This window comes from Hemicordylus capensis, chromosome 2 (assembly GCF_027244095.1).
Source record: "Hemicordylus capensis ecotype Gifberg chromosome 2, rHemCap1.1.pri, whole genome shotgun sequence".
Lineage (NCBI taxonomy): Eukaryota > Metazoa > Chordata > Lepidosauria > Squamata > Cordylidae > Hemicordylus > Hemicordylus capensis.
In genome coordinates this window covers 270,171,229-270,192,978 of record NC_069658.1, presented here as the reverse complement: position 1 = coordinate 270,192,978, position 21,750 = coordinate 270,171,229, and positions in this window count along the sequence as shown.

The window sequence follows — 21,750 nt, the reverse complement described above, 5'->3', positions numbered from 1 at the left end:
TGCCATATACTGAGTCAGACTATTGGTCTATCTAGCCCAGTATTGTCTACACAGTCTGGCAGCGGCTTCTCCAAGGCTGCAGGCAGGAATCTCTCTCAGCCCTATCTTAGATGGGGAGGGTACTTGGACTGATTGGACTGATGTGGCTAATTGTTATAGAGTGGTGGAACCATTTTATATAGATAGTGGAATGATTTCTAATCAGAGAGCTGCAGGAATGCTCAAGCTTTATGCTTTCCAATGCCATGTTGGCACCAACGCTGTGGAATGCTCTGTTGACTGAGGCACATGTTAGCACTGTGTTAAGATGTTGCCTTTTGGGTTAGGCTTTTGCCAGCCTCCCATAGTGGTCAGGAATCTGAGTCTTATTGGGGACTCCACTGCTCTTTTATTGGTTGTGTTTAATTTTGGTCCTCCTGTTCTCTTACCTTAGTTTTTATGATGCTTTCAGTTGTGTGACTGGTTTTTATTGTTGGCATTATGATTGTCATATTGATCATATGCCACCTTTGCTGCCCCTTTGGTGGCAAGGAATGCAGCATATGAATTTTAAAAGAAATAAAATAAAGATCTGCCCTTCAGGGCCAGGTGTATGAAGGTGAACTGTGATTACTCTGTGGTGAGTGTCATTAGAAGGACGAAAGAACACTAGTCGTGATTATAGCCATGCTCTTTATCGGCTTCAGGAAACATGGGCAGGATGATTACTGTGATGACCAAGAAATTTATTCTGGAAAAAACTGTTGGTGAGATCTCCATTTTGTGGAGGAATCTATCTAACCTAACAGGCACTATTATTGTAGGAAGTGTCTGCTGTCTGAACAGTAGCAGCTGGTGAGCACCGCTCTGAGGGCAAAGACGGCGGGAAAATACCACTTTAAGTGGTGGCAAACTTACCCTCTGCCAGTATCTGAAGTGCTATGTGGGGTGGAGATGCCTGACCCGGCATCCCATGAGGATAGGGCAGGCTTCCTGTGGGATGCTGGGTTGGGTGCCTCCGCCACACAGAGCCTCTGCCGCACAGAGCAGCAGGTAAGTTTGCTGCCATTTGAAGTGGTATTTTCCTGCCCTCGCCACCCTGTTGAAACGGTGCTCAGTGGCCACTACTGTGTCTGAATAACACTATTATAGCCAGCTGGTCAGAAGTTTTGTTTTATGGGAGTAAACCAGTTCCTTCCTATATGTACCAAGGGAAAGTGTAGTAGCAGCTGCAGGTTTTTCCGTGACATATTTGTACCTGGAGAGGCGAACTATTGAATTCCACAAATACTCCTGCTGTCAAAGACACCAATTTTTGAAGTTTTAGATAATAAAGCTCTTCATGACTTGCTAATTATACTTTGTAACAGCCTGCTTCCTTCCTTCCTTTTTTTTTTTTTAAAGAAGAGGCTCTTAGGAATTATAATTTTAATTGAGGAATACAATGAAAATGCATGAAACACAGGGGTAATCATTTTAGAACCATGCTGAATACATTTTGAAATTCTGAATAAAACTACCTTCCCCCTTGCTGGAATTCTGTGTTTTCTGTTTGGCACTATAGAATGGAAATTGGGAGTCCTGGGAACACTGAGGCAATCATTATTTTGGAAAACCAACATTGGCATCTCTGACATAGGGACAGTTAAAAGATTTGCGCCAGATTATGGATGACTCAAACTGGGGGTGAGGGGCAGTGTTCCCTATAAAAGAGATTTCCACACGTTGTTGCCTACAACTCCCATCATCATCTCCAGCCAAAGGCAATTTGCAGCTTGGGATGATGGGAGTTGTATTCAACATCTGCTGGGAATCTCTGTCACAGGGAACACTGGTAGTGGAGAGGGGAACCACAACTCTGCTTTGCCTTGATGTTTTTAAACAACTACAGTGGTCCCTCAACTTACGAACTACTCGACATAAGTATTTTTCGAGTTACAAACGGCAGTTTTAGATCCGGTTTTAGATGCGGTTTTTTCGACTTACAAATTTTTAGATGGGGTTTCCTCGACTTACAAATTTTACATGCGGTTTCCTTGACTTGCCTGCCTGTTTACTGCCTGTTTATTCTTGAAAAGAAATGTTCCTGTGCAGTTTGCAAGCCTTACTGGGGATCTGGGTCTTTTTTCTAGGCTCCGGAACGCATTAATCCGTTCCCAATGCATTCCTATGGGAAACCGCTTTTCGACTTACGAACTTTTCAACTTACAAATGTGCATTCGGAACAGATTAATTTCGTAAGTAGAGGGACCACTGTATTCCCAAGGACCCTCATCAAAGGTTCCTGAGGAAAATCATTCCAGAGTTAATCTGTTGTAGCAAAACCCAGAAAGAATTCGGTGGTGCTTTTAAGACTATGGCTGACATTCAGGCTATGAAATGTGTGTGCAGCGAATGTGCAACATGTGCGACAGGAATGGGGTGATTTTCATTGATCTTCCCTTTGAAGACTGATTCTCAAAAATATGGCCCTGAGGGCACTGGCTTGCATAGTGTTAAGGACAAACAGAACTATTTGTACAGCACATGCAGTATAGAATTCATAGAATACATAGAATTCAAACAGCTTAGCAAGAATAGCTAAGAATGCTGCCACAAGGATCCTTGTGGGTGCCAGTCACTACACAACTATCACACAACTATTCTGCAGCAGCTTCACTGGTTGCTAGCTTGCTTCTGGACTAGATTTAAAGTGCTGGTATTGATCTTTAAAGCCTTACATGACTTGGCTGGGGGTATCTGTCGGACCACATCTGCCCATATGAATCTGCCAGGTTCCTTAGGTTGTCAAATCAAGCCCTTCTCTTGGCCTCACCATTAACACAGTTCATGGAGACTAGGAATAGGGCTTTTTAAAATAGTGGCCGCCTGTCTTTGGAATGTCCTATGAGAAGGGCTTCACCAGCCTCCCTCTTTAACTACTTTTAAAAAGAACTTTAAAATCCTCCTTTTTAAAGGAACTTTCCCCCCAGTCTCTGGTGTTAATTAGTTTTAGTTTTGACTGTTTTTTTACCTTGCGTGCTATTTATATTATGCCTTCCTGTCTTTTACTGTGTTATTATGCTATTTTATTTTGTTTTGTTGTCTTATTGTTGATACAGTGTTTTTATGTTTTATTGTAAGCTGCCCCAAGCAGCCATGGAGGGGTGGGATATAAATATTTTAAACTAAAAAAATTAAGAATAGAACCTCAACGTTCAGAGGCGGTCTGTACCTTTGATTAATAGGTACTGTGCACAAAAAATAGTTTTTTATTTCTTGCTTGTCAGCTTCACTGGAGCAACTGGCTGACTACTACTGTGAGTAGTAGGCTATTCAGTAGTAGGCTATTCAGGCATTCTACAGTGCACAGTAGAAGGTAACTTTCAGTTTTTGCAGGCAAATTGCATTATGTAGCTTTAGATGGTGCAGACTGCAGTGCTTTGAGGACAGTGATGTATATTCTGCAGCTCCCTACCTCACCATCTTCTCTCTGTGTTGCCACCTCTGGTACTTGAGGTGGACAATGGCCATCTCCCAAACCAGGCTGAATAAATGGGCAATATGGTACATATGTATACAGTATCTATTTTAGATAAGCAACTTTTATGAAATTGGTCATTTCATTATAGAATTTTGCCCAGACATAAATAAATCCTTATGGCATTAGTCTGAAATGTTGATGTTTGAATAGGAATACTTTTAATATAATCTTGACCCTTGCTAATAAATGTAGGTCGATAACATTGTCGTGCTTGTTTAGTTAATGCAGTTTTGTTGCTCTCTGATTTTTCCCCCTGAAGCTTTTTGACATGTTCTCCGTGGCTTTTAGCTCCCTTCCTTTCTTGCTGTAATGCTATAATGTCTCAATGTGAAGATGGAGGTTTGAGTGCAGGCATTCAGTGCAATCATGGAAGGTGTGATTTCTTTGCCAGGCTCCTTAAATCAATTTGTTGCTTTTGATGGTCACTTAATGACTGCATAGTAGCTTCCTTTTCTACTCCTTTTCCTTCTTCCTGCAGGAATGAGCTGTGATGCTTTGAAGATTCCTGGCTTAATGTAAAGCAAGATGATCAGATTACTTGTCATTGTTGTCTGCTCCTAAATATTTACTCAAATGAGTTTGCATCTGCCTAATGTATTTGAATATCCATCCTGAATAAGGTGATGCTCTTTGCATCTTCAGAGACAATGCTTCGTGCCTCTGTTTTCTGATACTTTCAGGTAGCACAGCGGGTAGCTGGCTGAATAGTTTGTCTGGAAATGTTTTTTAAATTGCCTGGATTCAGATTTAATGTGGGTCAAAATATTACTAGTAAGTGGCAATACAGATTCCATTCCATCCTCCCCGCGCTCTTTTGGTTCACATTTTGTCTCTGAACCAGAGAGACAATACTCTGATATGCACAGTTCCTATTAGGCGATAAGTATTTCTGCCCAATACATTTATAAGGGATCTATCTATCTATCTATCTATCTATCTATCTATCTATCTATCTATCTATCCATTCATTCATTCAACATATTTTTATACCACCCGATGGTATATTAATTGGGTGGTTTACAATTAAAAACATTTAAAACATTAAAATAATTAAAATCATGTAAACATTAAAATAACTAACACTAAAATCATTTTAAACCAGCATTAAAAATTAAAGCCATAAATCTAATTAAAAGCCTGGGTGAATAAATGTTTCTTCAGTGCCTTTTTAAAAGTTGCCAGAGATGAGACTCTTTTTCCAACAGGGAGTGCATTCCAAAATCCAGGGGAAGCGGCAGAGAAGGCCCGTTCCCGAGTAGCTGTCTAACAGTTGGCAGCAACTGCAGACGAACCTTTCCAGATGATCTTAACAGGCAGTGGGGCTCATGGTGAAGAAGACATTCTCTTAAGTACCCAGTGCCTAAGCTGTTTAGGGCTTTATAGGTAATAACCAGCACCTTGTTTTTTGACTGGAAACGTATTGGCAACCAGTGTAGATATTTTAAAATAGGAGTGATATGGTCTCTCCAAGATGACTCAGAGACCAACCTGGCTGCCGCATTCTGAACCAACTGCAGTTTCTGGACTACGTACAAAGGCAACCCCACATAAAGCGCATTGCAGTAATCATGTCTGGAGGTGACCAGCAGATATACTTCTGTTCTGAGGTTGTTTATCTCAAGAAATGGACACAGCTGGCGTATCAGCCGAAGCTGATAGAAGACACCTCTAGCCACTGCCTCAACCTGGGACACTAGGGAGAGGCTCGGATCCAGAAGCACTCCCAGACTGTGTACCTGTTCCTTCTGGGGAAGTGTGACCCCATCCAGATCAGGCAGATCAAAATCATCTCTTGAGTTCCAATCCCACAAATAAGTACCTCCGTCTTTTCTGGATTCAGTTTGTTATCCCTCATCCAGCCCATTACTGCCTCCAGGCAGGCATTTAGGGAGGTTATGCCTTCTCCTGAAAAGGTTTTAATGGAGAAATAGATTTGGGTGTCATCAGCATATTGATAACACCCTGCACCAAATCTCCTGATGATCTCTCCCAGAGATTTCATGTAGATGTTAAACAACATCGGAGAAAATATGGAGCCCTGAGAGACACCATACGAAAATTCAGATTTTGAAGAACAACAGTCTCCAAGAGACACCATCTGGAATCTGCCCATGAGATAGGAGCAGAACCACTGCAACACAGTCCCTCCCACTGCCAATCCCCTCAGACATTCCAGAAGGATACTATGGTCAATAGTATTGAAAGCCGCCGAGGGATCCAAAAGGACCAACAGAGTCACACTTCCTGTTTATTCCCAATTGGAGATCATCCATCAGGCCAAGACAGTCTCCACCCCATAGCCCACCCAAAAGCCAGTTTGAAATGGGTCTAGATTTCAGGTTTATTCTGGACTGACCTGGCATTACAAAGGAGCAAGACGAGGCTCTGTGAGTGGTTACCATTGCTTTCCAAGGTCAAAGAGCTGGCATGGCAGCCAGAAGGGGAGACAGCAGTTAAGTTTCTGATTTCTCTTCCCCTGCAACGGCCTGCTGACCTGTCAATATTACTTCTTATATTTCCCACCACCACTAGAATAACTGCCCCATAATCAGTGGCTACACCCCCGTCTCCCCATCTCCAGACCAACCCAGACACATTAAAACTCAACTCACCCAGGATTTCAAACATAAGCTGATTTAAAATACCCATGCTCCTTTGCACAACATGAGGGATCCTGATCCAAACAGCCTGGCCCTCGCCCTCATTATCCCCCAAAGTGGCTCCCCCAAAGGGGTGACACTCTTTGGTGCCACCCTGCTGGTGGTGACCCCACTGGTGGTGGGCCCGCTGCCACAGGCAGCATTCCTATAAAGGCCAAGAGCTGGGCAGGTGATACCTGGAACCAGGGGCACTCCTAAGTAATTTTGCTGCCTGGACCTGAAGGGCTTCAGAGCACACACCCCCAGTTAAAATTAAATATTTTTTTGTTAAAGTTGTACCTGCTACAAACCGCAGAGCTGAAGGGTCCAGGGTGGCCTCCTAGTTGCCACCACCCCACCTCACCACTGCCCCACTGCCTCACTGCCACTTCAAAAATTTCAAGCCACGCCACGTGGACAGCCAGTGTGTGGGGTGTGTGTGTGGGTGGGGGTGAGCTGAGCAGGCCTTTCCCACCCCCAGGGACCTGGTGTCGGTTGTGATGGTGAGCGGAGTGGGACTCAGGAGCTGTCACTGGGCTCAACCTCTCAGCCCAGCGGCCCTTGAGAACTACAGCACTGAATGGGAAGTAGATGGAGTCTTCCTCTCCTCTGCTGGGCTTCTAGCAAACTGAGGCCACAAGCAGCATTGCTATAAAGGCCCAGAGCTCGGCAGGCGATACCAGGAACTGCCGAGTCACTCATCCCGGCCATAAGTGCTGCACACGCTCCCCACAGATGTTCCACATAGGCAGCAGGCCAACAGGAAAGGCAAGGAGCAGGCAGGTGACAGCAGAAGGAGCCAAGAGCACGCATGCACGCGCGTGCGCACTCACACTCTCTCTCTCTCACACACACAGTCTGTCACTGAATGGGAAGCACTGAATGGGAAGCAAATGGACTCTTCCTTTCCTCTGCTGGGCTTCCTATCCAACCCAAGCACAGCACACCTCCAGTGGCTGTTGCTGGTGTCTATATTATGTTTCTTTTTTAGATTGTGAGCCTTTGGGGGACAGGAAGCCATTATATTTATTTATTTATATCTATGTAAACCGCTTTTGGAACTTTTGTTGAAAAGTGGTATATAAATATTTTTCTTATTTAATGTTGCATTTTCAGCAATGCTTTGTCCACAGTTACATCTCTGAGTTCAGTTTCATACTGAAATACATAAATTTACTGAAGCTTACGTGAACACTGCAGATAATCCAAAGAAAGTTGAGTATGTCACTGAAATATATGGGATTTAAGCACTTCATGTACAGTTGATTCAAAGGGGACTTAGATATAGCCAACACTTCAGATTTGCAGCTCTTTGCCCCAGTTCAAGAGCCCCCTTGGGAGGCATGTAGATAAAGAAGTGCTGCATACAAAGTTACCACCATCATCCAGATTCCAGTGTTGCACATGCATTTCCCCTCACTGGATCAGAAACCATGAGCCCAGTCCTGATCTATAGAGTACTGTATGTGTTGTCAGCATTGATAGTGTCGGTCATTTGCTCAGGGGACTGAAACTACACATACATTCAAGAGAAAACTCTGTTCCTGTATCTGAGAAGGTGAGCTCAACTGCTTGTTGGTTTGCTTTGACGGAATCAGTTATGCTTTCATCTGAGACAAGTTTGGTGGTTGTTCATCTAAGACCTCTCGACTGGTTTTCTTTCTACTGCTACCATTCTCCCACTTCACTGTGATTCCTATTCTTGGCCATCTGATGTTCTCTGTCTGCACACTATCGCATGGTTTTCAAACTATCAGCAAACTGGTGATGATCAGTATTATCTCTCCAGAGCTTTGCTCCTCCATCCAGCCCCACATATCTCACTTTGGGTTTGTTTTATTTGGCCATCTCTTGAAATTAAAGGAAAATGATTTATTCTCCATAGAGATTTAGGAGGTTAGGATACTCTGCCCTCCTCTATTCTCTTTCATCTAGGTTTGAAGGGAGTTTTTCACACCCAGCTTTTAGTTTGCGTCTCCTCTGGAATGGAGGTTCTGCGTCCACATATTGACCAAATTTAACCTGAAGGCCCTGCTAGCTATCAGGGCGTACCTCACACACAATTCAGGTTTTTCATCGTGCATTAAAGTGTAGCCTGATTTATATCTGGGGTAAAAAAAAAATCCAATGTTTGGTGTCAGTTTGGGGGGGCAATTTCAAACTTGCAGTAAAGTCTTGTAGAAAACCTGCAGTAAAGCCTGCTGTCTAGGAAAGCTCCAGGAAAACACACCATTCACTGTGACTTTTGTGAACACTACATAATTTTATTTAGAGAATGTTTCAGATAAACAAACATATGTAAGATGATCAGGGCTCCACAACATATGGCCCGCAGGTCTGTGGGTATGCTTTTCCTGGCCTGTGGTGGAAGCAGGCTGTAGGGGTGTGCATGAACCGAGGTATGTGGACAGGTTTGGTGCTGAACCAGTTCAGATGAGGTCAGAGTGCTGTGGGGAGGGGAGCAATGAGTGGGATCTTTTAAAAAGAGGAGAGCAGGTCCTTACCTGGTCTCCACCATCGCACGCAGCTTCCTGATGTGACACTGCTGCTGCCAGGAACCCCTGAGTGGTGCTGGCATGCATATGGCATTCACGCATGCATGGCCATTCCTTAGCAAACCCATCCCTTAGCAAACCCATCCCTAGCTGCCACCACCCACCCCTACAACCACTGTCACCACTACCCCAGTCCCACGGACCAGCAGCAGGAGCGGTGGTGCGCTGCAGCAGTGGCAGAGGCACCACTGTTCACCTCCCCTTGGCTTCTGAAAGTGTGGCTCACTTTCTTCCCACTTGCTTCCTCCTGGCTCCCAGGTGCCTTGGCTGTTGTCAGAGCCAGGGACTTCCTGGAAACGAGGGCGCACATGTTCCCTGAAGGAGATGCAGGGCACATGTGCATCCTCTTTCTGAGCACACTCCCAGCCCAGTTGGAGGCAGAGGGTCTGGGAGCCCACAAGTGACAGGAGCATTGGTGAAGTAGTGTGCTGCTCGCCTCCTCCTGTCACTAGCCCAGGTTCCTAGGCCCTCCACCTCCGTCAGGGCCAGGAGCCCTGTTCAGCTTTTGTTCAGCTTCTCCATTATCATTTCCCTTCTGATAACTCCTTGTGAGAGATGCAAAGCTCACTTTCTCCTGCCACAAAATCAGTCATCTTAGCAAAGACAGTGGAGGGACTGGACTTATTTTTTTCCCCAGTTTCAGAAACACATAACTGAGCACAAAGCCAAAATTCAATCATCATGACCTATTGTCCTACTTGTGATGCACATTGGGGCAAAAATGTCTGCAATTATTATAGACGCTTGACAGATTCTGAAAAAGGAGTGATTATCCAGGAGAGAGATGGTGAATAGTTCAAGAAAAGCCAGTGTGCAGCAGCTGTGAAAAAGGCACCATAAGGTACTCGCTCTGAAACCCAAACCCTTCTGCTGCTGCCGGCATGGGATGGAGAGCTGTCTTGTGGTAACCAGCATGAGTTGTCTCCTTTACTAAGCAGAGCCCATCTTGTTTTGCATTTGTGTTTACATTCATTCTAATTAATTAATTAATCTAGACTCAGCAGTTCTTTTCAGCAAAAGAAAAGTTCATCACAATCACAGTAATAAACAATCTTATATTCATAAGTGCAAGTTATATCCCTCTTCTTAATTACCCCTGTGCTTTGTGCTATTAACTATCCACCCTCATCTACCCTCTCTCAAGATGAGACATTGAAAGTCGTTCACACAATCTTTAGCTGGGCCGGGGAGGGCAGGCAAGGGAAAGATAGGAAAGCACATGCCTCCCCCACCCCCAGACAATCCAGTGGTGATCCCAGCCATGTGGCAAAATGTGTCCTGGCTTCCAGATATCCAGCTCAATGAGGGGTGCATTGAGGGATTCCCCTGTGAGTTGGGTGCTGAAGGTGTCCGATTCTGTGTCTGCTTGAGCTACATGGAGTCCGAACATACACATAACCCTGGTCACACCCTTTTACACAGGTAAAAAGTCAAGTAAATTTCCCAGGCTACCCAAGGGAGGCAGTGCTGGGATTCGCCTCGATCTCGGCGCTTCACACAAGAAGCCCTACCCAGGTAGGGCTACCCAAGCCTGGGAAACACTGCTCTTGTGAACAGCCTCATTGCTTTCTTCACTTTGAGACCTTTGGCCGCCTCCTTGTTCAGAATGGAAGGCCTCTGACCTCTTTCTCCTCACGCCTCAGTTGTTTGAGATAAAGGGACACCTTCTTCAGGAACTTGGGGGAGTTTGTCTTTTCTTGCCCCATACCTATCATCTCAGGAGTAGATCCCTAATTTGCTGAATTCATAGTTTTTGTCGTGGTCAGCTTAATTCTTTTTGCTGACTAATTAAAACCTAGACTTTTAGAACCTAGAACTGCTTAGAACTTATTCTTTTTCAGTTATCTCTAGATGTCCTATTTTTGGGGGTAGCTTGCCATTTCATTGCCCTGGTTTTTTGCCCAAAGAAATTTTGCTTACTTTTGTCATTTGACTGTCAGCAGGCCCACTCCTATGTCTTGCTCTAATCAATCCTTATCTTATCGAAATTTTATCTATTCCATACCTAATATTTACCTGAATACCAGCCTGAGGGTAGGAGAAATTTGAGCTGACGTCCCCAATAAAAACCATTTTTAACCTTTCAGGACTTGTATAAGCAGGGTTTGTTTGTTTTTGCATCCATGAAATTTTAAAATGGTAACCAATGCTCCAAAAAGCAACATTTATAATAGAAGGAGCAGAGGCTTTTAATTGGGAAGAGAGCTTGTCCTATACTCAGTTTTTTCAGTTTTATCAAAATGACATTTAATTTTTGGAGCACAACTTCCATGGACATAATTTTGGGAGGCACAGTGTGCTTCATTGGAAAAGGAAGATTGGCGAAAATCTCCCTTCTCCTGTAGCACCAGCACAGTTCTGGGTGTCAGCCGCTGTATCAGACTCAATAATATGTTCTGGGTTTTCATCTCTGGATAAAATGGAACCAAAGGATCTGTGCTCCATTGGTTTGTATCCATCCTTTAGTTTTTCTTTACCCCTCCTCCTGCTTGTATGTTACAGGTTCCTTGGGGCAGGAATGTGTCTGTTGTTCTTTGCAAAGAACCATATGTTGTAAACCACTCAGAGACGTAAGCTTTGAATGGTATAAAAATGTGTTCAAATAAATAAATTACACACACACACACACACACACACACACACACACACACACACACACAGAGAGAGATAGTGCTGCAGTGGTAATGACAATAGCCATCCATTACCTACACAGTTTAAATGATGACCTACCATTAATGTAGCCTATATGGATGCATCTTGTTCATATGTACAGTAACACGTTTTCTCCAGTGTTGGTCAACCATACGTCTTATAGAAGTTCAGAAGTAGAGTAAAGTGAAACTGAGCACTCGTCTTGTCAACTGTTGTTTTTCTCCAGTATCTGGTATTCAGAGTTCTACTGCCTATGAACACAGAGGTTCCATTTAGTTATAATGGATAAAACTGTCAAACCTATCCACCATGAATTTGTCGAAATCTTTTTTAAAAAATCATCTAAATGAGAGGTAATCACAATTTCTTGGTGATATGACGTAATGCTCTTATACTGCCAGCCAATTTCAATGAATGACTCCAAGATTGTAGGAGAGAAATTCTCTATTCACTTTCTCTATGGTTTTATAGACCTCTCTCATATTCTTCCTTAGTGATAGAAATATTTTTTTTCTCCCTTTCTTATAACACTAGTATATCATCCTTTCCTTCCCCTTTTCTGTACCTTCTCTGGCTCTACAAATATCCTTTTTTGAGATGGGGCATCCAGATAGGTATACAATAATCTACTTATTTCCACTCCATAGATTTATGTAATGATTCTTGAGTACACATGTTTAGTGACAGGCCTTATGTTTTCTTGCATTGCATTTTCCAAAGATGAGGTGGACCTGCAAGAGTGTACTTGATGTCAATAAAATATACATGTGAAATAACCGAGTGACTGAAATGCCAACAGCCATCACAGGACATTTTGGTGCTGGGGGGAAAGGTAACATCTTTACTCTGTAATAAAGATAATATATTTCCCCCCAGCAACAAAAAGAGACATGTTACGTAGGTCTTGAAATTTAAATTATACGTACTACTTTCATTTGGAATTATAATTAAGGTGTATAATGTCATTTAACTGTTTAATGAACTCTGGATAATGCAAAGGAATACAAATATTTGACCTTCCTGACAGTGACTGATGGATTGAAGCTGCACAGCATGGTATCATTAGAATGTCAAATAACATCATTATTCATCATTATCAGGAATTATTCAGGTGAAATGGCAAATCTAATGGAAAGCTATTATTTGTGTGTGGGCTGCAGTTTGACTTTCTCTGTCAATGCCAGTCCCTAGATGATGCAGAACATGAGGCGTACATATTTATTGTGCTGCAAAGAACAATTACTGCTGCATGCTAAACAAATGATGGTTATAAAACAAAAGGATTTCATCAGGTCATCGACTTCAAATAACACAGGAATTTCCAGCCAGGAAATGCTGTCAAGACACCAAAACCAGCTCGAGCATGTTACAGTTTTGTTGCTTTTTAACTTTAAGGTCTACTCTCCTTGGAACAGAAGGCAACAGTCATATAGACATTTTTGGTTTAAGAGATATTTCTTACATCCTATCCCTACCATTTAAAATTTTGTCATAGTTTCATAAGAACAGCCCTGCTGGATCAGGCACAAGGCCCATCTAGTCCAGCATCCTGTTTCACACAGTGGCCCATCAGATGCCTCGGGGGAGCCAGAGGTGACGGTATGCCTCTCTCCAGACTCCTGCTGTTGCTCCCCTGCAACTGGTATTCAGAGGCATCATGCCTCTGAGGCTGGAGATGGCCCTCAGCCATAAGACTAGTAGCCATTGATAGACCTGTCCTTCATGAATCTGTCTAAGCCCTTTTTAAAGCCATCCAAGCTGGTGGTCATCACCACATCCCATGGCAAGGAACTCCATAGATTAATTATGTGCTTTGTGAAAAAGTACTTCCTCTTGTCGGCCCTAAATTTCCCAACCTTTAGTTTCATGGGGTGACCCCTGGTTCTAGGGTTCTGAGAGAGGGAGAAAAATTTCTCTCTGACTACCTTGTGCACTCCATGCATAATTGTTTACACATCGATCATGTCTCCCCTTAGTTGCCTCATTTCCAAGGTAAAGAGCCCCAGATACTGTAGCCTAGCCTTATAAGGAAGGTGCTCCAGGCCCCTGATCATTTTTGTTGCCCTCTTCTGCACCTTTTCCAGTTCTACATTATTCTTCTTAAGGTACGGTGACCAAAGCGGTACACAGTACTCCAGGTGTGGCCGCACCATAGATTTGTATAAGGGTATTATAATATTAGCATTTCTATTTTCAATCACCTTCCTAATGATTCCTAGCATGGAATTGGCTTTTTTCACAGTTGCCACACACTGAGACAATACTTTCAATGTTCTGTCCACCACAACCCCAAGATCTCTCTCCTGGTCAGTCACCCACAGCTCAGATCCCATCAGCGTATATGTGAAGTTGGTGTTTTTTGTCCCAATGGGCATCACTTTACACTTGTTTACATTGAACCACATTTGCCATTTTGTCGCCCACTCCCCCAGTTTGGAGAGATCTTTTTGGAGTTCCTCACAATCTGTTGTGGATTTCACTACCCTAAATAGTTTAGTGTCATCTGCAAATCTGGCCACTTCGCTGGTCACCCCAACTTCTAGATCATGAACAAGTTAAAGAGCACTGGTCCCAGTACTTATCCCTGGGGGAACCCACTTCCTACCTCCCTTTATTGTGAAAACTGTCCATTTATTCCTACTCTCTGTTTCCTGTCCTTCAAACAGTTACCGATCCACACATGAACTTGTCCCCTTATTCCATGACTGCTAGGTTTACTCAAGAGTCTTTGGTGGGGAACTTTATCAAAAGCTTTTTGGAAGTCCAAGTATACTATGTCAACCGGATCACCTCTATCCACATGCCTGTTGACACTCTCAAAGAACTCCAAAAGCTTATTGAGGCCATACTTTCCCTTGTAGAAGCCATGCTGGTTCTCCTTCAGCAAGACCTTTTCTTCTATGTGTTTAACAATTTTGTCCTTAAGTATGCTTTCCATCAATTTACCCAGCACCAAAGTTTAGCTGACCGGCCTGTAATTTCCCAGATCTCCCCTGGATCCCTTCTTGAAAATTGGAGTCACATTGGCTACTTTCCAGTCCTCTGGTACAGAGCCTGATTGTAGGGACAAGTTGAATATTTTTGCTAGGAGATCGGCAATTTCATATTTGAGTTCCCTCAGAACTCTTGGGTGGGTTCCATCTGGCCCTGGTGATTTGTTAATTTTTAATTTTTCAAGACAGTTTAGAACATCTTCCTTTGTCACCTCAAATTTGCCCAGTTCCTCAGCCTCTAAATCTGAAAAACTCAATTCTGGAGAGGATATATGGTCAGTATCCTCTGCCCTGAAGACAAATGAAAATAACTCATTCAGCTTTTCTGCAATCTTCTTATCCTTCTTAATAATCCCTTTCACACCCTCATCATCTAAGGGTCCAACTGCCTCCCTGGCAGGTTTTCTATTTCTGATATATTTAAAGAAGTGTTTTGTAGTGATGTGCACGGAACCACAGAAGCGTTGTCCGGCACTGAGGGGACTGTCACTTTAAGCGGGGGTGTGTGTAGTACTTACCCCCCCCGCCGCTCTTCCCGCTCCAGCGCTGGTGATTTTAGAAATCTTCTTGGGGCGGCAGAGTTCCTCCCTGCCGCCCCTGCCCCTGTCGTTGTTCTTCTAAGCTGGATACGATGAAGAGCTAGCAGCGCGCATGCACCCTTCGCGGCGTACGCGCTCGTCTCTGCCACTGGCGCCTGCGCACCGCATACGTCATGCAGCATATGCGCGCCAGCAGCAGAAATGAGCACGCGTGCCGCGAAGGGCACATGCGCGCCGCTAGCTCTTCATCCTATCCAGCTTAGAAGGACGACGACAGGGGCAGGGGCGGCAGGGAGGAACTCTGCCGCCCCAAGAAGATTTTTTAAATCACCAGCGCTGGAGGGGGAAGAGCGGCGGGGGGGGGGAAGTACTACCACCCCCCCGCTTAAAGTGACAGTTCCCTGCCCATCCGGACTGCCGGAATTCCGGACCGGTCCAGAGGGCTTTTCCATTGCGCCGAACCGAACCATGCACACTCCTAGTGTTTTGTTATTCCCCTTGACACTTCTAGCTATATGCTCCTCAAACTCTCTCTTTGCATCCCTTATTGTGTCCTTGCATTTCTTTTTCCAGAGTTTATGTTCCTTTCTGTTCTGTTCATTTGGGCAGGACTTCCATTTTCTGAAGGAAGTCTTCTTTCCTTTTATAGCTTTCCTGACTGTACCTGTTAGCCACACTGGCATCCTCCTGGACTTGGTGGTACCTTTCCTTCTTCTTGGTCTACATTCCAACTGTGCTTCTAGTACTGTGGTTTTAAATGTTCCATGCTTTCTGGAGTGATTTGACCCTCCTGACTTTCTCTTTCAAATTCTTTCTTACCAGTCCCCTCATTTTTTGAGAAGTTTCCTCTTCTGAACTCCAGTGCATCTGTGTTGGACCTTCTTGACAATTCTCCACTCGCATATATGCCGAATTGGATTACATTATGGTCACTGCTACCCAACGGTTCTGCAACATTCTCTGACATCTCGCACCAGGTCCTGGGCACCACACAGGATTAAATCCAAAGTCACCATCTCTCTGGTTGGTTCTGCGACTATCTGTTCTAAGGCACAATCATGTAGCACATCAAAAAATTTGGACTCTTTCTCATTACCTGAATGTGAATTTACCCAGTCTATGTGTGGGTAGTTGAAGTCACCCATTATCACTGCCCTGTCTCTCTTTGATGCGTCTCTCATTTGTTTCTCCAACTCCAGGTCACTCTCAGCGCTTTGATCCTGAGAGCGATAGCATGTCCCTAGTAACACATTTCCTTTCAGTCCTCGTACTGTTACCCATAATGATTCTGTGGAGGACTCCGGTCTACCTAGGTTTTCTAGCTTATTGGAATCTTTATCTTCTTTGATATACCACCACTCCTCCCCCACCCCTCTCCTCCTTGTCCCTTCTATAGAGTTTATATCCAGGAATAACTGTGTCCCACTGGTTCTCACAATTCCACCAGATTTCTTACACCCACTATATCTATGTTTTCATTAATAACTAAGTACTCCAGCTCACCCATCTTGGCTCAGAGGCTTCTGGCATTGGTATACAGACACCTCTACGCCAGGTCCCTCACTTGGTGTTGGCATATGCTATCCCCCTTATCATCATTTGACCTATTTGGCAAGCTGTCCTTTGTTTCCTTCTGCTCAACTCCTGGCTCTACTCTGTCCCCTTCTGGTTTATCCAAAATATGTTCACCCTCACACTTTAGGGGATTTTGCCAGCCGATGCTGATACCACCCTATTCCCGCTGGCAATCCCCCAGGTGGCATTTTAAAAGCTGCTCTGCTACCTTCTTGATTTTTAGCACCAGCAGTCTGGTTCCATCTTGGTTCAAGTGGAGCCTGTCCCTTTTGTACGGGCTTCACTTTCCCCAAAATGTATCCCAGTGCCTAACAAATCTAAATCCCTCCTCCCAGCACCACCGTCTCATCCACGCACTGAGACCCCGCAGCTTCGCCTTTCTTGCTGTCCCTGTGTGTGGAACAGATACTACTTCAGAGAATGCTGACCTGGGGGTCCTGGACTTCAGCATGCTACCTAGCAGCCTAAATTTGCCTTCCAGGACCTCCCGATTGCATTTCCCAGCATCATTGGTGCCAACGTGCACCACGGCAGCTGACTCCTCCCCAGCACTGCCTAACAGCCTACCTAGTCACAGCATGACATCTGTAACCTTTGCACCAGGCAGGCAAGTAACTGTGAGGTCTACACGTGGGTTACAGACCCATCTCTCTATGCTCCTAATGACTGAATCACCCACTACTAAGAGGCCCCCACCCCCTGGAAGATTATCGTCTGTGCGAGAGGATATGGGCACAACACTCAAGGAAGGTGTCCCTGCTAAGGGAGTGTTTCCCTCTTCTTCAGACCGATGCCCTCCTTCCCTAAGACCCTCATTCCCCATGACAGCAGAAGCACCATTCTCCATGACAGCAGAAGAAACCTTCCGGTTTCCTGAAGCAAGGGTTCCTGAATCACTTGATGGGGAGAATATGAAATATATAGCTGCAAATATAATAGCAAAACTGTGGTTTGCTGTTAGAGCATGAACAGACATGGGCCTTAGGCTTGTGTCTTCTCTGCTCTCCTTGTTCTGCATGTGAGGAGTGGAACTCAGAAATGTCCAGTCATTAGGGATGTGCATGAAATGGATTTTGTGTTTCATTTTGAACTTGAAACGAAATGCAAAATGGATTTGTGTGTGTGTGTGTGTGTGTGGTGAAAACAGCAGCCAAGCTGTCTGTTTCAATGAAACAAACTTGTAATGTCTCGAGTGTTCTGAGGGCATTTTGAATGGCTGTTTTTCTGGGGAGAGCTGGTCTACCAATTGGGGTTGGCAGGTAGACCAGGCCTGTGCTCCAGACTTAGCACATTGGCCCACCTCAGAGGACTGGTCTACCACCAGACCCCAATCGGTAGACCAGCTCTCCCCAGAAAAAATGCCTCCAAAACGGTGCTCGAAACACTTGAAATGTTTTGACTTGAAATGGGGTTGTTTTGCTTCGAGCTTGAAACAGGTCCTTTATTTTAAAGGCATTTTATTTCTCGCTCGGAATGCTCAAAATGCCCATTTCGAGCTCAAAACATTTTGCACATCTCCACCAGTCATAATTTGCAGCAAACCATAGTTTGCTATTTAGTCCAGATCTGTAAACTGGTTTGCAGACCAACTCTGGTTTGTGCAAACCACCATTTTCTGAGTTTGTCTGAAAACTATAATTTGCCATACACTACCACTCTATTCTCCTCACATACCGAGGAAGGGGGAAGAGTAGGGTGGAGGATGCAAAGCTGAGTCTCAAGGCTGTTCATGTTTGTAACAGGAAAACATGGTTCACCATTATGTCTTACTGAAGCCTATATGTGAGAGAAGCTTGGGAACAGATTATAGGAAATTGTTCCTGAACAGTTTCTTTGCAACTCTGCAAGCTTGCTAAGAGTATCAGGGCTAATAGTATCTGTGTGGTGAGCAGCTGTACTATTGTGACAGAAGGCCTGAGGATACCTTACATGCATGGATTAAGCACAGCATTTCGTGAATTGTAGTACTTGGAGTGGGAAGTGTTCTGTACATGACCCGTACAGAAACTTAGTCTTTAAGTTCAAGCCTTTAAGTTCAAGCCTTCAAACAGAAGAGAGTACAGCAATGATTCCAGTGAGAAGCCCCTTAAATGCTGGGGAAAGGCCTACAGACAATATATCCATCATCTCTGATGACTGGCTACTGTGGCTGGGGATGATGGGAGTTGGAATCCAGTAACAGCTGGAGGATCAACATTGTACACCCTGATTTAGAGGAATTTCTCTCTGCTTCTCAGTGAGTCTGGTTTATCCACATCAGCTTCATGAATAGCACCATACTTTCTGCACCACCTGTGGAATTCCTGGGTTGTTAAATTATCCATGATTTGGTAGCCATAGTGGTAAATCACACCCATGGTCAGAATGCAGCTTCATAATAATTAATAATAAACTTTATTTGTTAGCCACCCCATAACAAATTGTTCTCTGGGTGGCTCACAACACAGCATTAATACATGAAATAGAAACACAGTACACATTAAATCATAACATACAAAAAGTGTGTGTGTGTGTGTGTGTGTGTGTGAGAGAGAGAGAGAGAGAGAGAGAGAGAGAGAGAGAGAGAGAGAGAATACAATTCAAAGGAATTTTAAAACTCTTTTGAAATCAGTTAAAAAACAAAAATCAAAATCAAAATGTAGAAGGCCTGAGTAAACAGGCCTTTTACCTGGCTTCTAAAAGAACAAAGTCATAAAGCCAGGTGAACCTCACTGGGATTCACTGGTGTCTTTACCTTTACCTGGCATCTAAAAGAACAAAATGATGAAGCCAGGTGAACCTCACTGAGGGGCTATTCCATAAATGGACTGCAACCACCGAAAAGGCCCATTCCCTAGTAGCCACTTGCTTCACCTTGTTTGGCAGGGGCACTGCCAAGCTTCATGAATACTTTTGCAGCTTCTGATGATAATTATTGTTGTAATGGTGACAGCCAACTTTAAATAGTGCCCACAATTCACTAGTGGTCCAGACCCCCATTCAGGAAGCATTCTGCTGCCCTTTTGTAGGCACATGACAATGTATTGCCTAATTCTAGATTAGTCTATAAGTTCAAATTTGTGAAAAAATATTATTTGAAGTAAGCCTATTGTTTTCCCTTTATCTTTTTCAATATTCTTCAACATTCACTTTTGGCAGAATCCAAGTGATGTATATGAGAAATTTCATGAGTCTTTGGGCTTCCCTTGAAATTACACAGATGTTTTGCTCAAATGGAATCCTGCTGTTATGAAATTTCACTTCAGGTGAAATTTCTAAACCAATTTTAAGAAAAGCAGGAGAAGCAACACTCGGAGTGATTGTTGATGCAAACTATTTTGAATATCCATTTTTTGTCTTATACCTACCTCACATCTCAAAAAAACCAGTCTTTCAAAAATTGAAAGCCCTTTCCAAAACACTTTGGGATGTATCTTAACTATATTTGTCTCTGAGTATCAAAATAGATTTGAAGATTGTGTGTATAAAAATGTAGTCTCGTATGGTTCCAGGTAACAGTAATTTTGTTAGGGAAAGACTTGAACTTTTGAGAAATCAGCAGCATTAATACAAATGCCATCCACCAGTAATTTGATTTTGCTGATTCCATTTTCAGGTTGGTTCATTGCCTTCTCTGAGTAGCTTGTGCATATGTTATCTTGCTTGATGAGATGGAGAAAATCGAGGTAGATTGAACCAGCTTAAAATGAATTTTAATGAATGATGATTGCTTGTATTCATAACATATCTTTGGAATAGAAATAGCTTTTTGAGATATTACAGATACAAGAGAAGTTCTGAAGACTCTAAGGTCCAGAGATTTATTTTCAATTCAGACTGAGTGGTAATGCAGAAATGTATGCACACTGTTTAGAGTTATACTTTCATCTTTTGCGATACATGAGATAACTTAATTATTCCAAGTGGGGCATGCCTATACATTTTCCTGTGGACACAGCTCATAGCAATAGCAATAGCAATAGCACTTACATTTATATACCGCTCTATAGCTGGAAGCTCCCTAAGTCGTTTACAATGATTTAGCATATTGCCCCCCCACATTCTGGGTACTCATTTTACCAACCTCGGAAGGATGGAAGGCTGAGTCAACCTTGAGCCCCTGGTCAGGATCGAACTTGTAACCTTCTGGTTACAGGGCGGCAGTTTTACCACTGCACCACCAGGGGCTCATTGGAAACTGACATGCCCAAACATCCTGCATGGAGTTCCCCACTGTATTTCATTTCTGTCCCCCCCTCTTCTTTTCCCCCCACCATTTGATTCTTATCGGTAATATGTTTACTGTCTGACAAATACCCAAACTGCTGGATGCAAAGAGATTAGTCCAGTAGTAGAAACTGTGTTCTAGTGTGATAATATTTGAAAGGACTTAGGTTTGTGGTCCACACTGAGCTTGGCTTTAGCTCAGATGGAGCATCAACTTAAGAGGAGATTCAAATCAAGCATAATGTCCAGCTGTCTCAGGTAGTGAAGAGTATCTTACTGGCAAGGAAGCTTTTTTCCTGGAATCCACCAAGAAATGATAAGAATTGTACTCATCTAGCAAAGCTTTTATTTTCAAAACTTACCACAATCCATAGCAGAAAGCAACAAAACAGGGATATTCAGCAGGCTGAAAGTAGCCAGACTTCCAGCGAAATCTTCCCCCTCACAATCTACTCAATCATTTTATACTTTATGATGACCATAGTTGTTTACTCTTTTCTCATTGGATCTCCCTCCTGGTCATAAGCATTTTACACGACCAGCCCACCAAGAAATTCCCTGATTTTGTCATGTTCCAACTATGTCAATGTGCAGGATTTCTGCGGTTTTTTGTTTTTCTGCATCTATGTTGAAAGCCCACGGTTTTAGCATTAGCATATGTTACTTAACTGCCCGTTTACCACACGATGACATTTCCCAGCCAGGCAGCTTCTGACTTGCAAATTCCTGCCAGGTCACTCCTGGGGACGAGGTCTACTAGTTTGGTCAAATTCTCCTTATCAATACTATTGCTAATATGCTTCTAATAAATATGCTTCTCATAATAGAAATTGCACAATTAAAATCTCCTTCACTAGTTTCTGTGATATAGGGGTGTCCAGTTCTGTCCTGTCTAGGATTTGGTCACAAATTTAGGGTCTCATCCCTGTAGATTTGGGAGTGGAATTCTGGGAGACTTACCAGCAGTGTTCCCTCTAATAGGGATTCCCAGATGTTGTTGACTACAACTCCCATAATCCCCAAGCAAAAGCCATTGCAGCTGGGTATTCTGGGAGCTGTAGTCAACAACGTCTGGGAAGAGGGAACACT